This window comes from Temnothorax longispinosus, chromosome 2 (assembly GCF_030848805.1).
Source record: "Temnothorax longispinosus isolate EJ_2023e chromosome 2, Tlon_JGU_v1, whole genome shotgun sequence".
Classification (NCBI taxonomy): Eukaryota; Metazoa; Arthropoda; class Insecta; order Hymenoptera; family Formicidae; genus Temnothorax; species Temnothorax longispinosus.
Window position 1 is genome coordinate 3,729,813 of NC_092359.1, and position 16,772 is coordinate 3,746,584.

General features: G+C 36.7%; 1 protein-coding gene across 2 annotated transcripts in view; it reads right to left on the reverse strand.

Annotated features, from left to right (window-relative positions):
* The window catches only part of Dpr12 (defective proboscis extension response 12), a 276,297-nt gene that overhangs the window by 226,438 nt on the left and 33,087 nt on the right, over positions 1-16,772 (reverse strand). For both annotated transcript variants that reach the window (XM_071771541.1, XM_071771540.1), the window contains exon 2: positions 5,703-5,749. The gene's annotated coding sequence lies outside the window, so the exon portion shown is untranslated. The remainder of the gene's footprint in view (positions 1-5,702; positions 5,750-16,772) is intronic.

Genomic DNA, 16,772 nt, shown 5'->3' on the forward strand with positions numbered 1-16,772 from the left:
CTGCGAAACTGCATAAAACTTTTAATTGTTAATCGTGTCCTATTCCTATCTCATGAGAACTTCGTATAGACGGCGTGATATTATTCGAGATACGTCCATTACTCAGAACTTACTTACTCGGTACTATTAAATGTTAATATTCAAATCGCTTGGCAGCTCTTCGCGCCAAATATGATAGAATAAATTTTTTAAGTATATTTGATAGGTTGATGTGCGCGTGCGCGTGTATAGATATAAAGTATAATAATTATATAAACTTTGGAATATTAAAAAATATTAAATTGTAAGCAGCTTTTACACATAGAGTTATGAATATTTACCATCGGACAATAGGATTAAATTTTTTATAAAAATGTGATATTTATGCAAGTAATTATTTTACGAGATAAAAAATATTGGGAAGTACATTCAAACATTTTTATTTTATTCATTATTTCTGCGCGTAAAAATAAATAATATAATAAATTAAATACTGAATGAGAATTATTATTTACATTTGAAAAGTCACATAATTTGTATAATAAATAATGTGCAGAAAAAAATACCAAAAATGTCAGACTAATGATTTTGTTGAGTTTATGTAACTATTTTCCTCTTTTTTTTTTATTTTTATAAGGAGGTACCTTTACAGGTACTTTTTTATAGGGATATATCCCTTTTAAGCTAATATCATGCTTTCTCTTTTTTAGTTTTTACACTATATAGTCATATTCTATCTATACTGACTTGTTTCTACGTCGATATTCTATTTCAATTTCTGTAGAAATTTTCAAATATTGCCGTAATAAATAAATTTTTGCATCGTCTCTCGTATCTATATGCTTTCAAAATTTCCTTCTAATGACCGCGATTGACATCGGAAGATCTTTCTATATATGGTCATTGTTAGCTTTATGTTGGAATAGGGCAAATTTTTATGGGATTGATGAGACTTAGCGCGTGTTAATTCGTACACAACGGCTCCCCATATAGGGTTTTACAATCGGCCCGATATTAGTAATACTGGCCTAGTATTGGGCCGATTATAAAACCCTATATAGGTCGTTATGCCAAAACAGAGCGGGTATACTATAGAAAATGGTAAAACTTCTAATTGCTAATTAACATGTTTTAAATTTTGACTCTCTCCTTGAAGCAAATTTGAAAGATTTAATTTTCTATACTGTACAGAAAAAAGACTTTTTTTATTTTGTACATTCATATAAAATTCCATGTTATGTTATTATAAAAATAAAATAAAGAAGAATAATCATTCAGTAATCTTTTTAATGATGGCGAGTCGACTTGCGAGTAAATCTAGGCTACGGTCAACGTGACGCTACAAATGCTTTGGAGCGTTCTTCTTCTCTTTCTTTCTTCATTGAAAGAAAAGAGAAGAGGAATGCTTCGAAGCATTTGTAGCGTCACGTTGACCGTAGCCCTAGTCATATTCGTCTGATAAACCGTTCATTTCATTAACGGTGATGCGACACCTTTTCGATTACCGTGATTTTACACGTATCTCGCTTATTTTCGATGTGTTACTGCCAATCAAAATAATACGTAAAGTCAATTTTGATTTAACATAATTGGATTTTTTTTTCTCTATGCTACAAAGTAAAAACTTTTAATACATACAAACATATATCATGTCAGAATTGAAATATTACTAGAAATTATAGCAACCATGATTGTACTTGTACTTGAAAGTTAATTCAAACCATAAAGAATAAAGAAAATATCAATTGTATTTAATTATGCATATATAATTAAATAAAATTGATTTTTTTTTTATGATTTAAAGTAATTCTACAGTAGTTATATATTTTAAATCATTATATCTCAGCAGTTACATTTTGCATAATTATATTTTACTTAATTATATACATAATTAATAATTAACATTGTCATGTGCATAAATAAAAAACATGGCCCAATGTGCAATATTTTGAGTCGCAGCGCATCGATGAAAGAGAAGAGTTACAGCACGATTCTATAAATATCCGTGCAATTATTGCAAAAAATGCAACATTTATGAAACCCTCCTATTTTATGAAACGTGTAAATTTTAATATCTCTGCGTTGCAATATTTCCGGAACGATGTATCGTGCATCGTTATGATGTGGCGATTCGTTTCGGCGTGACCTGTATATCGCGTGATCAATAAGATACCTACGATGGCAGAGCTAAAGCTGCGAAACAAAGCACATAAAATGATAAATTTAACTTTAAATTCGTATATTCGCGACGTGGTAAAAATATTTTACGCATACATTACAATATTATTTCTGCGTCTGTGGTTTTGTATAGCAGCATTAATATAAGCTCGCTACACATTTACATTTATTCTGATGAATGACCGCACGTGATCAATTAATTACTTAATCTTTTAATTTCTCTTGATTAATCCGGTTCGTAATATATCATATTTTAAGGTTACTCTGACTTTGAAATTAAATTTGAGACGAAATTACAAATTAATTACAAATAAATTTATCCATTTGTTTTTAAATTCATATAACTAGCGATATAATTTCGTACTAATGGCTTAAAAGTGCATCAGAATCACGTAACAAACATATTACTAAATAACTAATAATTTTCTTCTGAATTTACTTTAGTTCATGGTACATAAAATTTAATCAGCGATTGATTATCCTGCCTGTGTATATAATAATACGAATGCACGATCATCGCGATATGAAACGCGAAAGAGCATTACGCGCGAGCGGCTATTCATTGCCGGAATAATAAATTACACTTGCAAATGGCATTACTTTCGATTATTCGCTCTACCGCTTCCTCAAAACTTGATCAAATTAACAAGCGAACAAATTAACGTTCGCTGTCCACTAGCTGCTGCGTAAACGTTACGCGTTTGCAATCGTCGGCGTTTGCTGTATCTATAATAAAAATAGGGATGACGTGTCCCCTGATGGTAATCCGTGAATAATTTGCGGGAACAAATCGCGATAATGATTCCGCTTTCAAAACTGCAGCCGATAAATTAAACAAATGTGTCGGTCCCGTCGATCCGTCGATCATTTCGCATTGTACCCCCTCCCCCTCCGCGCGGTATTGATCACCATTCAACCCATACGGTATTTTCTCTTAATACGACTTTCCATCGTGAAATCCTCTACAGTTTGATAAACGACAACAACCATGGCCGACGAGAGATGATGTATCTCGAGGTCGTTCGGATCGCATATCGCTGCTCGTTAATAAAACGCAGCCTCTCAATTTTGCTTCGTAACGCCGCCGACAAACAAATCACGAAATACCATTATTTCCCGATATACAATCGCACGTCGCGGGTAATTAAATAATCATCTCTATCCGCTGGAAAATAAACGCCGATCTTATGACGTTATAATCTCACTTTTCTTTACTTTAATTTTCACCGATGTACACGAGGACGTACAATGGAAACTATTCTCTTCTTCCAAAATTGGAAGTTAAATACAAATTTACAATAATGTTGATAATTATGTGTGCTACATTGAAATTTTATATTAGAATATAACAGAATATAATTGCGACTCAGAGGCATTATTAAAATTACAAAAATCATTATACGTTCAATGTAATTCGTTTGAACAAAATAATTTATATTGTTGATTTATTTATAATTACAAATTTACAATTTATAATTGCATCTTGTGATGGTTACGGTTATTTTTTATGAATAATATAAAATTCACACGTTTAATATTTTGTATTATGTATTGACATATAAATGTATAGAAATTCTCAATTTGTTATACCATGGCTGTAATATTATGGGTTATATTCTGAAACGCAAACGATAAATCGCACGAACGACTTCGATTTTTATATTCTGTTAGTATACATCAGTTCTCCAAGCGACTCCATTTTTACCCATGATAAAACGAAGGATTTGGTTCGACACATGTATATATAGCGAGTGAACGTAATTGATTGGCGACTCGAATGTTGCCGAATGAAAACGACTTTACATATCGCCGCGGCAGTCTCTCTTAATTGGCTTATTAGTCGTGAAAGTCATGACTGAGCTAAACGACGGAGGACTGTCCCCGGCAATGCTCCGATGTAGTAGATTGAAAGTTTGATCGACGGTTCGGGGCTGTCGGAGCCATCGACGACGGATATATCTCGTCGATTCGTCGAACGGTCGTTAAAAAACGCGGTCACTTGTTCGATTCAGGTCTCGTTTTATTCTTCAGAATCGGCTCGGCGTAACACGCGAAGCGGCATTAACGCAGATTTGATTTCTATCGCGTCGCGCAGAAAAATTTCTGACTGCCATGCCGCCTCGCGCGAACGCTAAAATTTGCATGCCATGCGCTTAGCACATGTTTTGATAAAATTCGTAGCCATCACGCTTAGAACAAATGCGGTGGATAATTATCGACCAGGTTCCAAGAACGGCTTAATTTTTTAATTATAGTAAAAAATATAAATTTAAAAATTGCTGAATTTTTCACAAAAAGTGCCTGTGTGCGACGAAATTTCGAATTTTGCGATCGAATTTGTATTGGTTCATATTATTTTCTTGAGATCTATATTATAATCGAAATGATTTATATTAATCTTAGCAAAAGTCTCTTATATATATAAATATAACTGAATATAAATTTCTTTCCTCTTTTTTGTTTTCTTGCTGGTATAATTCTAGAAAATATACAATATCTCCTCGTCCGGCCGTTACATTCCTCTGAAATACTTACTAGTTGTACACCAACTAGTCGCTATTGATCACTTCATTTCTCCGATTATTCTCGGAATACGAATCGATCGGAGAACAGCGGCTGTTCAGGCCCGGAGACCCACTTCGTTATGCAGAGTTATGCCTAAAAGGCTCCCTCTGTTCAGAGGCCCACCAGGAGCTCGCTCTGTAGTTCCGTAGGAACTGTTTTCCGACCTTTTATCTCGATTGTTAGCCCTTGTGCAAAAAAGCTTCAAGTCGAGAAAAGGCTCTGAAGTCCTCTCAGCGGGTGATCTTCTTATTACTCCCCCGCGAAATCTGGCTCGCGCGAAACTGCATGAGCGTTGGCCGCCGGCTCGCCGCCTCTCTCTTCGCCGATCGATCTGGCCCGCTTCGGGCATTCGATCACTTTACTTCATCGATCGATCCGTTTCCCTTCAGACGCTTCACTCGCGCGGATATCAGTCGGTCGGAGATAGCGCGGTTTAACCGCGAGTCTTCGCGCCAATTAACACAAACGCGATAATCGCCGCCTATCACGCAATCGCGTACGCACTTCCCAGCATGCACTCGAGACGAGTAAACATCGCGAAATGCACCGTTTGCCTTATCGATCCGACGCCAACGTCTCCCGCGCGAACGTTACGTCAAGCGCGCGACGTGGAAAATTCGATATTATTAGGCGACGACGCGACGTTTTCTGAACTTCGGAGCGGTGGTGGCGCGATAACCTCGATTCCGCGGCACCGAGGGAAAGTTGGTTAATTTTACCGTCGCGCCGTTGCGTCTCCCGACTAATTCAACGTACCGGACTCGGTTTGACGCAAGTGCTTTCGATCTCTCTCGTGTGCGCGTTTATGCACGCGAGGCTCGGCTCTCGACGGAAAACAATCGCGGAGCGATCCTGCCGCGGCACCGCGCCACGCCGACGACACTCGGAGTATGACGCTCACACGCATTACGCGCAATTATGCCAAAAAGAGTTGCGACCAAATCCATTGCCTCGACATTAAAATTAAAAGAATAACTCACCGGCCGATGCGCAACAGCGGAGTTGTAAGCTGTAACCCTGCGTTGAACTATAACATAAAAATATTTTTACATTAAAGCAGGTCTTAGATAATCGATAATTATCGCGCCCGTTAAACTTTTAAAACGTTGTTTTAACGAATATCTGATTTCGAAATGCTAATGTAAGAAAATGTAAAAAAACAATCGTGGCCGTCGCGGCGGTGGAGTTGACCGAAGGTATCGCGTGATCGTTTTAACGACCGCGGGCATCGACTGGTGAGTGATTATCCACTTATTATGGTATTTGGACGATTAATCGGCTGTTACTTCGTTTGCGACGATTTTGCGATCATCGACGATGTAAACGCATCCCGCTATTCGTGGATTCGTCATTGCATTTCTTTCATTTTACTTGACGACGCGGACGCTTCACTACGGTTCGAGATGGTTGAACCGAATTTCGAACTGTAACGATCCGCTTCGTTGATTGCTCGCCGCGAATCCTCGCCGCTTTGATGAGGAATGAGCACGTAATCTGACTACGACTCGTTCCGCCAATGTGCAGAACGGGTTTTTTTTAACGATCACGCGATACCTTCGGAAAGCCCACTTTAGACGATTTGTAATTTGCGTTACATTTCAGAATGTAATGCGATACGCCACGTGTCTTGACATATTGAATCCATTTTAATTCCTTGACTGTTTTATTCGACACAGTAAAACAATTAGAATTTACTATTAAATAAACAATTAGAATTCGTAGCGTAAATTATACTCAATTTGAGTCATTTTTAACCATTGTTATGGTCGCCACTGCTTCTACTCAATATGTTAATTTAACTAAACCAATTAAATTAAAATAATACTGTTTTGTATTAAAATAATAAATTTTGACACACATGGAGTTAAAAATAACAAAATGTTATTTAACTCAAGGTACTGGTTTAAATTTTATTCTGGAATACTTAACAGTATTCGAATTGACGCGAATTGCAGATTGTCTGGAGCGAGCTTAGGGTGACTAACCACCGATTAATAATCGGTGATTATCTCAACCGACAGAATTGCGTCTAAAATTTTGAACTGTGCTCGTTATCCCTAATTTAATCTTTCTTTCTACGTGTCAAACGACAACAAATTAATAATTCTATGTTAATAAAATTGTACAGATACTACTTGACAAGTTATTGCCGATTGAGCTTGGTCGAAGTCGCCTTTAATTAATGCGTAAGCTTTATTGTAACAACCATAAGCCCACAAAGCCCATAAAGCCAATCATTCTTTATATACCTATAGAAAATTGCACAATTATTTATGTATAGGAGGGTAAATTCTATTTTGTATAAGGAGAATGCTCGCGTCAGTCCCTTCTGATCTTAATAAATTTTGAGTGCTTTCTCTGCTTGAGTGTTAGAGAACGGTTTCTTAAACCTTAAAGCAGAAATTGTCGGTTTTTCAAATAAGATTGATTAATATAGAAATATATATACCGAAAGACACACATCTCACAAAAGAGATTTAATTTCTTTATAAAAAGGAAGTACGTCATTATTAATTATATCGTTTTTTGATATTATCATGTAAGCAACTTAATTTTATGCCAGTAAAATGCTGCCGACATTTTGTAGAAATAAACATTCCCAAGAATTTATGAAAAATTCTACTTTCTCGTTCATAAATAGTTTCTGAGTATAATTTGTGAATTAATGTTTTGGTTTTCTTGACAAATTTTGAATCGCTTTCGGGAGAACGATTTTGCTTGCACCACCTTGTGCAAGCCCTGCATATTCGCGCCTGGGCAAAACTCGTTTGCAACGTTTGTTAAATCCAATCAGTTATCTCGGCGCCAAGTGTACGCGCGTATATGTATGTGTGTGTGTGTTTGTGCATCACGATCCGCGTCGGCGGCGGCGGCGGCGGCAGCGTTGCGATGCACCGTCGAGCTTGTTTTCACGTTCCACGCGAAATCGCGGAGAAAGCTGGCGGCCACCAACGAGGTACGAAACGAAATATTGGATTAGGTAGATAAAGGTGGCACGAACTACAATAAGTCCCACGGACCGTGCACACGCGATATGGGGCGCGGGGGAGCCCCTCGCGCCGGCAGGAGAGCCGAAATGCGATACACGGGGTGAGATAAGACTGAAATTGCGTTACGGCCGCGGCAACCCGGTTCGCGAGTCGATGCCTTTTATCGTCTTCCGAGTGGCATTGCACTCGAATTTGTCACTTTCCTGCGTATGAAAGCAATGATTGATTAGATAGCTTGTTAGACTGAATGAGTTCTGTAGAACGCATTCGTGACCGTGTCTGAATTCTCGTTGAAGGTGTCCGCGATAAATATGAAGATTTGATAAAGATCATTAATTCCATCTATAAAATACAAAACCACTGCTGTATATCTTGCATCACTGAATTGTCTCGTATTTCTTATATTCTACGCAATATTATAGAATAAATCTGCAATTGTGCAAATTCCCTAAATTCGTAATCAAGTGCACTTTTATATAAATATCTGTTTGCATTACACACTTTAAATTTCCACAAAACGCTAAATCAGCACAGATCTTAAATGTAAAGTCATGTGTATTAGTTATATTTTTCATGATATGCACAGTATTTGTAAGAAAAAAACGAACAATTTCTTATAGTTCTATTTATAATATATATGTATAGAGCGATTTCGTGTGAAGTAGGAATTATTGCAATTTTCGTTCGTTCGTGTATCGTTGAAATGCCCATGAAAACATTTTCCACGGGCAAACATCACAAAGCCCCTCGAAGCTGCGTCAATTTTTAACAGCGCGAAATCATGACGCACTTTATTCGCGTCCGGCGTAAAAGCGTTTTTTCCGCAAAATCTGACAGGGGACGCGGGAATCCGTGAAACAAATTCTTTTTTGGTGGCAGATTCCGCAGAAAGCAAAAATACAAAAAGAGCAACGCTTTCGTGACCGAAGCGATCGGCGCGCGGAGTGATCAAACGCCACCGCGAATTATACGTTAATTATTCCGACTGACTTCTCCCTTATCGCGCATCAATTGCTGATGCTTTCCGACAACTCTTCGTCAACGTCACGACAAACATCGACGCACGGCGCGTTGCGTCACGTCGAATTATCCTTCACGATATCGCTTCCCGCGCTGTTTACCGACGTGAAGAATCGCGATTTCCACGCGATCCTTTCCATCTTTCACGCGGAGATTCTTCTGGTTAGGGTGTCGTTCGCGAAATCATGATCGACGTGTATCCCTACTCTCTCGGTCCCACTCTTCTGTACCATCTATCATCATGATTCCGGGTTAAAAGGAGTGCCTCGTTAAAAAGGCATATACCGTCAAACGCGTCGAAGTTGCTATCGGGAAATTTGTCGAGAGAGCTGGTGCGAGTGGCGTGTCGGGGGTTGATTTGATCGACGTTCCCCATCGAGCCCCTGAGGGCCCTTCCTCATGGGGTAGAAGACGAGGGGTCGGTTTGTCAAAAGTGTATTCCGCTCGCCAGCTCTTCGGAGGTAATCCGCTCGAATTACATGGCCCGCTTTCCGTCGGTAAAAGTATCGTTATTCCGCCAACATTTCGTAAGATTTATGAAACACCATGGGAGAAGGATACACGTGCCCGGATGATTGCGTGCGAAATTATCCACCCTACGAGAATCGTATTTCTCCCTCTCGCTTTTCGACTTCGATTCGCGTCTGACTGATCGCTTTTAACCTTAGGCGAAAATCGTAACTCCGCGAGCCTCGCCGCAAGCGGTATCGAAAAATTTCTTTATATCTATGTTTCGCGAAAATATGTCTAGCGGGAAAGTATGCGTGGAATTTTGCGCGTATTAAAGACCCGGTGGCGATAGTGGTTGCACAGCGGTGGTTGCGGGGTTAGCACTCTCCGCGGAATTCTAAGCAAAAATGAAAGAGACGCGTTTAAAGGAGGACGAGAGCCTCGTGAAAATATTTACCACGCATATTATCGTTTATGTGGTTTTGCGAGTTATTTCATGGTTCACGTGGTACACTGTTTTGCAATTCTCTTTCAGTTCATTTAATAAACAGGTCTCCGATATAATGGTCTTATAGTAGACAGGTGACTGTTGAAAATGATAATTTAATTCTGTCATCTTTTTCATACTTTTTGCGAATGCAATTATAAAAATGCAGTTAGATAGCAAAATACGACCAATGTACATTCTTATTAGATTTAATTGAGATAAGATTATGAAAAATTTAATCTAAATGGAAAGAAAGGAGTCCACAAATAGAATTATATAATTATACTGTGAGAATACTAAACTTTCGCAAATTTAAACAAAAGTGAAAAATGTACATAAATTCACGCGAATAATATTATTAAGCACAAAAGATCCAGCCCATATATTGGCACATTTCCTATTTATTTGTTTGTTAAAAACACAAAAGGTATATAAACATTTTTTAATCTTAAAATAACGTTATGTATAATTGAAGACATTTATTTTTATTTTTTATCGATCTTTTTGTGTAGAAATTATTAAAAGGTCACGATTTATACATCCGAATATGTAATGATATCTGAAAGTGCATAATATAAAATGCTTGAGCAAATGCATGGCAAGTAATTTTTTAGCGTGATCGTGATATCGTCGTCGCGTTAGTTCAATACCGATTTCCTGTTATGCGCTACGTTTCGGCTATCAATACCACGTCAAACGTGACACGATAACAGGCATGTAATGCTCCGTGAAAGTGGAAAAAAAAATGATGATTTCTCTATAGTCAGGCGAAAGAAGTTTCTGCAAATTCATCCCTTTCGCAGTGATTTATCATTTGTTCCGCCATCATATTTCATCGATACTGTGTGTGCGTGTGTGTCGTTACATTCCTCCTTTCACGTATATTCTCATATACTGTGCGTAGTATTTGTTTTCCAAAAATTGCACTCGAGGCAATTATTTGAAAATATTGGGATTGATGGATGTGTGACGTCACGTCATAGCATTTCATGAGGATTATGGAAAAAGATCGATTAAATACGTTTGAGAAAATTTCGACGATACTTGGTTGATTTGAGATATAAATTTGATAATTTGCCTTTTTGCGTGCAGATAGGGATTAACTTTCTCGTCTGTAAAAATAGAACTTGCACGGAATGGTTGAGCATTTGGTTTAAATTAACGATTCATGCACTTACATTCCGCTTCTCGATCGTAATCTCTCTATTCAGGATCCTAACAATAAGAAATGCTTCTTCAGAGAACCGCTATTTCTGAAAGAGCTATAAGGAAATGAATGCTGCGATAAGTTAAAAAGTAAGCAATGCATTATTCAGTTTTATTAAATCCTAGCGGAAGAAAGGAGTTTCGTATAATTCGAGTCTATCTTTAATTGGAAACCTTTCTCTTTATTCCTTGATATTAATAACGTGATGTAAAAAGAAATGAAAGAACGAGAGAGAAAAATCTTACTTATCGTATCTGTATTACGCAAAGCTTCCAATGTAATTTTCGATATCTGTATTCACATTTGCAGAGTTAGCGCGTATTGTGTTACGCACATATGTACATCTGAATTTGAATGGACTCATCGACGTTTTATCACGTCGGGTGAATGGGACTGGAAGTTTCAATCGATTTATAAAGTTACGAAATATAATAACTACAAGCAAAAAATGGTGATTAGATAAAAGAATGTTTGTTCCTTGACGATTAAGATAATTAAAAATCAGTGAAGAACAAAGTAAAAAGATGGATTCTTAATTTAAAGTCCGTACTTTACTTTATTATATTAAAATTGACTATTTCTTTTTTCTTTCTCAATTTGGAAATCAGCTACAAAATGTGAATATTCTTTTAAAAAATTTATTTAACAGATAGGATTGACAAATATTTTTATCCTTAATTAAAGTTTACTGCAATACGCAAGCAGTTGTTTCTACTTGTGCGAAAATACGCCTCTGTTCGACGTTGTCGTATTCGTAATAGAAATCAGTCGCGAGCACGGACTTCCCATTGGATATGCTTTTCAACGGTTACTTAAAACTGTCGTACAAATGGTAAAATAAAGAGAAACACTTGCGTGCGACCGCGGTATTGATCTTACGCAACGGGACACGCGACTTCGTGCGGCATATGGATTACATTTCGTTTTCTGGGCATGACGTTTTAGTGACACGTGTTTTCCGCGGTTTGGTTTCGGGGTCTTAGTCGAATCTCCCCCCAACTGATGGCGGCATACGATGAATTTAATTAAAGTAAGTAACGACGATGGGACTGGCGTGTGGCAAATGGAGAATACAGAACCGAAACGTACTGACATATGTACATACATACAATCTCGCGTGTACCGTATTTTGTTTAGAATATGTTTTAGTTGTCATTTATTTCTACACTTGTAATTGCAAAGTCGAATCCGTGATGTATAAAGCTGTGGAATAACTTGCAGTTTTCCTTTCTTTCGAAACATTGTTCGTATTTTTTCTTAATACACACAACATAACTTTCACACATTTTGTATATATTAAAAGAAAATTTGTTTTATAATCAACATTTTTTTTAAACATCTGTTCAAGGTTTTATTAAGCGTGTTTACTTGTGAGAAAAATTTGTAGCAATTGTGTTAAATTCTAAACAAAATATCAAATATATGATGGCACAATTCGATATACTGAAAATTCTATCTAATGCTAAATCTAGTCCACTTTGATAAAGCTAGGATTGATGTCGGATTTTATAAATGCTACAGTAGTATCAATATTTGTAATAACATCAGCTATTCCGCTATTTGAAAAGTCATATATTTGTAAGCTATTTTTGATTTGCTATGCATGAGGATATACATGTTAGTCATATGTATCTTTCGATATCGTTTCGTTCCGAAAAGTATTCATCGTCATGATGAAGTATATTTACTATTTGTACAAAACAGTTTCAATGGTTTAGTCAATATTAACCGACTCTCTCTCTCTCTCTTATTTTTTTATGTTAGATTGTTAGTAAATACGGACAACTCTCATGAAATTTCACAAATTAACTGTACTATTTAACATTATTATATTATTTATACGTATAAAATATAGTTTTGATGTAATAAATGTATACATATTTATAAAAAATACTAGTGATGACCAGTTATGCGCGGTTTTGAATTGGAAAATAATACAGGGAAATTTTTATATGTGTGTGTGAAGTTAGCGTCTCAATTCGTGGAAACTCATCAGCTGTTGAGAGTTCTAGCTTAGTTCTTTCTTTGAAATAATTTTAGAGTTCCTGATAAACAAATAGTTCTGTTCGTTAATATTAATATTTTTTGTGTATTACACATATTTTTTTCCAACCATAGTAAACTGTACATCGACTAGCTTGTCAGACTTACAACACAACTCCTGTTGGTGTAATAAAATTCCTTCCCTTACCGTATTAAATCGATTCGATTTAACTTTAGGATGTTAAGCATTTAAATAACTGGAAAGAATTTAATCCTTTTTTATAATTATTTTTAGATTTCTTAGTTAAAATGTTCTTAACTATTTTTTTCAAGAGATTGCTTACTTTTTATTATTTTTCTCTTTTTCCTCTTACTCAAATTATATTATTGACATGCAAAATAATACTTATTTTTCAAGATCTTAGGTCCTAAAATTCTTGGACATATTACATAATATAATGCACAAAACATACGACCAAGATTTTTCGCTGGAGCGTTACATTGTTACAGCATTATAAATAATGTATGACAGAAAGTGAGGGAGCGAGGGAAGGAAGTAAGAAGTAAGGCCGGAACTTTTTATGTGGGCGAGTTAACTTTTAGGAGACTTTGCATTGCAAATAAAGCAAGTTTCGGTGTAATGCATGTTAAAAATTTATAGAAATTTTGATAACGGTTTGATTAGAAATCTTTAACTGTGGTTGGAGATTCTCAAAATAGTTGCATGTATTTCTGTATATTTAATGTAATCATTTGTAAACAATGTATAATAATTTACATATCGTTAAAACATAAATAAGAAAAATTTAATTCATCACTAATTTTAATCTCATTCACGGGTATTTTCGAGGTATAAAAATGGCCGCAATCAGACCAGAATTAATCCTGAATTATTTTCGTGATGAAACATCTATTCACACTCGTATAAATTCAACGTAATACGCCAAACGATGGTTTGCACAATAAAATATCATAATAACTCGTCGAATTACGTTGTGTTATTCTTACGATATTTAATCCAGAACAAATTGCGTACATTTGTGGTCGTTCATCGGATTATGTATCTATAACGATTCTCTATAAATGCGTTCCGCATCGTCACAGGAGAGCTTCAACATCGCAAAATGTATTAAGGCGTGAGCGTTATTGAATGGGTTGTTAAATTTCGATCACAAAGGTGTATTATGCGTTTGACAGAGAATACGAACGTTATTTTGCACAAAATCCACTGGACGTACGCGAGATGCACTAGAAATTAATCAATATATACACAATATATGGTTTTGGATTTTTTAAATTATACAGAAATTACGTGCGACAAAGTTTTAGACATATAATCATATACTGTACTCTGGGAGAGTCAACACTTTCGAATTTTGTATAATTATTTTCGTTTATAATTTTTATATCAAAGGTTAAAAGAGTTAAGTAATTCTTTTTAATTAATAATCCAAGCTTTTTACACATTTTTAAAATATTTTTAATAAACATAAAAATATTACAATTATTTATTTTAATTTTGACATACCTACGTGAGCAGTGGATAAAGTAATTAAAATGCGTGAATAAATTTGAGATTGAAGCATGTAACATAAAACATGGTTGGGGATAATCTTCCGATAAATCGATACTATTCGTTCATACGTAAGCAGTTAGCGCAACGAATTCCTTCGGGGATGACGTTGATAGACCGGATATATGGACGCAGTCCGCACATTAATAATGGGACGCTATTTGCATTACAGTCGCACGCACGACCGCAATAGGACCGCTCTTCAAACTCATTCTCATTTAACCAATTTCCGGTTATCAAGAAATCAATATTACAATTTGCTTGTGCGTGAGTAAATTACCTGATAATATTCTCCATGGCGATCTTCGCGTGTGTCGAATGAGAAAAAAATTTAAATGCATTTTTGATCCGGCAGGAAGAGCGCATCACCAATGATCATCTTTTACAATTTTTAGTTTTTAGACATTTGTTCTTTTGCTCTCGTTTTATTTCTATCTTTGTTTTTCTCTCTCTCTCTCTCTCTCTCTATCTCTTTTCCTCTCTCTTTCTCTCTCTCGTTGCTTCAGCTGAAATCGCTGCAGCGTAAGCTACAGGCTATGCGGCATCGTTTAGGCGATATGCACCGACTGTTTCGTTTGTGCCGTGGAATCGACGTTTCTCGTTGCAACTGCCAGATCCATGGCTGCCGGTGGAAAACTCGACATCGCTTATAACCGATTCCGCCTATCGGAATATCAACGTCATAATTTGCAGAAACGCGAGAGAGACGAGACGCGACGCGACGCGATGCGAGACGCGCGTTGTGGGGTACTCTGGGGTCAGTCGAAGATACCCTCAATAAATAGTGTTTTGTTCTTGAACGGAAAAGAGTTCGGTGCAGTTCTTTGCGAGATGCGTTACATTCTGTGAGAATTTATCATTCGGGCTACGAGAGGAATCGATCACTCCGGTGCACGCCGGAAAAACCGAAGCGGAAGCGGAGGGAAAGCGTAACGCGCACGAAACCATATATCCGCGTGCTGCGAAAGCCAAACATCGTACAGTTGTTTCGAAGGAACAAATAAACTTTTTTTCGAGAAGATCGATTGCCCCGCAGCATTTCTCAAGATATAAAACAACACGCAGTAACAATCACTTTCATGAATAAAGGGTAACGGATATCCCGTAAAGATATTATTTACTTAAAACGATCACCGCAAGGATAAAACACATTTCTCTTTCATCACAATTTTCTTTGGAATTTTCTCTAGCATGATAAGATATTATCCACTCCGCATTAACTCGTTAAAATTTTTCAAAAATTTTAAAATGTCCAGATAAAAATTGCTAAAAATTGTATATATTATACAAATAGAAAATAGTTTATTCAAAGAAAAACATGGACAATCATATAAACATAATCTAAATGTTTATAAACGTTTATATAATAATTTTTAAAGATTGAACTACTTTCGAAATAGGCGATACGTATATGGAGTTATTTATAAACATGAAAAGTAAATTTATTCTAATTTACATTCCGCACACACATTCGTACGCACACACACATTCTAGCGAAATTCGCAGTCAATTTATATACGATATAGAATCCTCGAATTTATGTAGATATCCAACGGCGTAGTGTGTAATTATGTGGCTTTGCCACCAGCGCCGGAAGCGTTCTAACGGAGTTTTGTAATCAGTTTTGGGGGTCAGTAAATGTGCCGTTATAGAATTGTAGTCGCGAATTCATCTATTTGATGGAGCAATGTCGTTGCACGCAGGTTTATTAACGGCTGGCTGTCACGATAGCGATTCGCGCATCTCGTTCGAAACGGTTCGGCTCGGTTCGGTTCGACTCGATTCAGCTGAGTTCAGCTCGGTACGGCGCACTCGACGTCGACCATTACGTTAATTACGGGCAAACGGATAATGCCAACGAGCGTCGAGTTCTGCAGTCGACACGATGGCGATGTCAACGAGATACTTATTGTCGGTAACGCATCCGCGCGCCGCAACGATCGCTCTCTTCGCCTCTCATGAAAGCGAAGAAATTACCGGGTAACGACGCGAATTTACCGTCGCTAAACTTGTTGCTTGCCGTTTGTGAGCCATTTTTGAGAGAGAGAGAGAGAGAGAGAAAAAAAAAAAGAAACGTGATGAATATAAAATACGATTATAAAAACTGTCGACGCGGACATCGGATGCCTGTGTGCTCGGAAAACTTCGTCTCTCGTTAATTTTTGGACGTAAAAGCGTCGAGAGAGAACACACGCAAAATAGGATCTTTTCTAATTGTAAGTTATACGTAGTTTTGATAATTATACTTTTTTAACCATAATTAAATTTAACGATAACATTGCACTAAATCCAATTTGTGATCGAAGAAATATAATAAATTTTAGTATTTTATTATTCGTT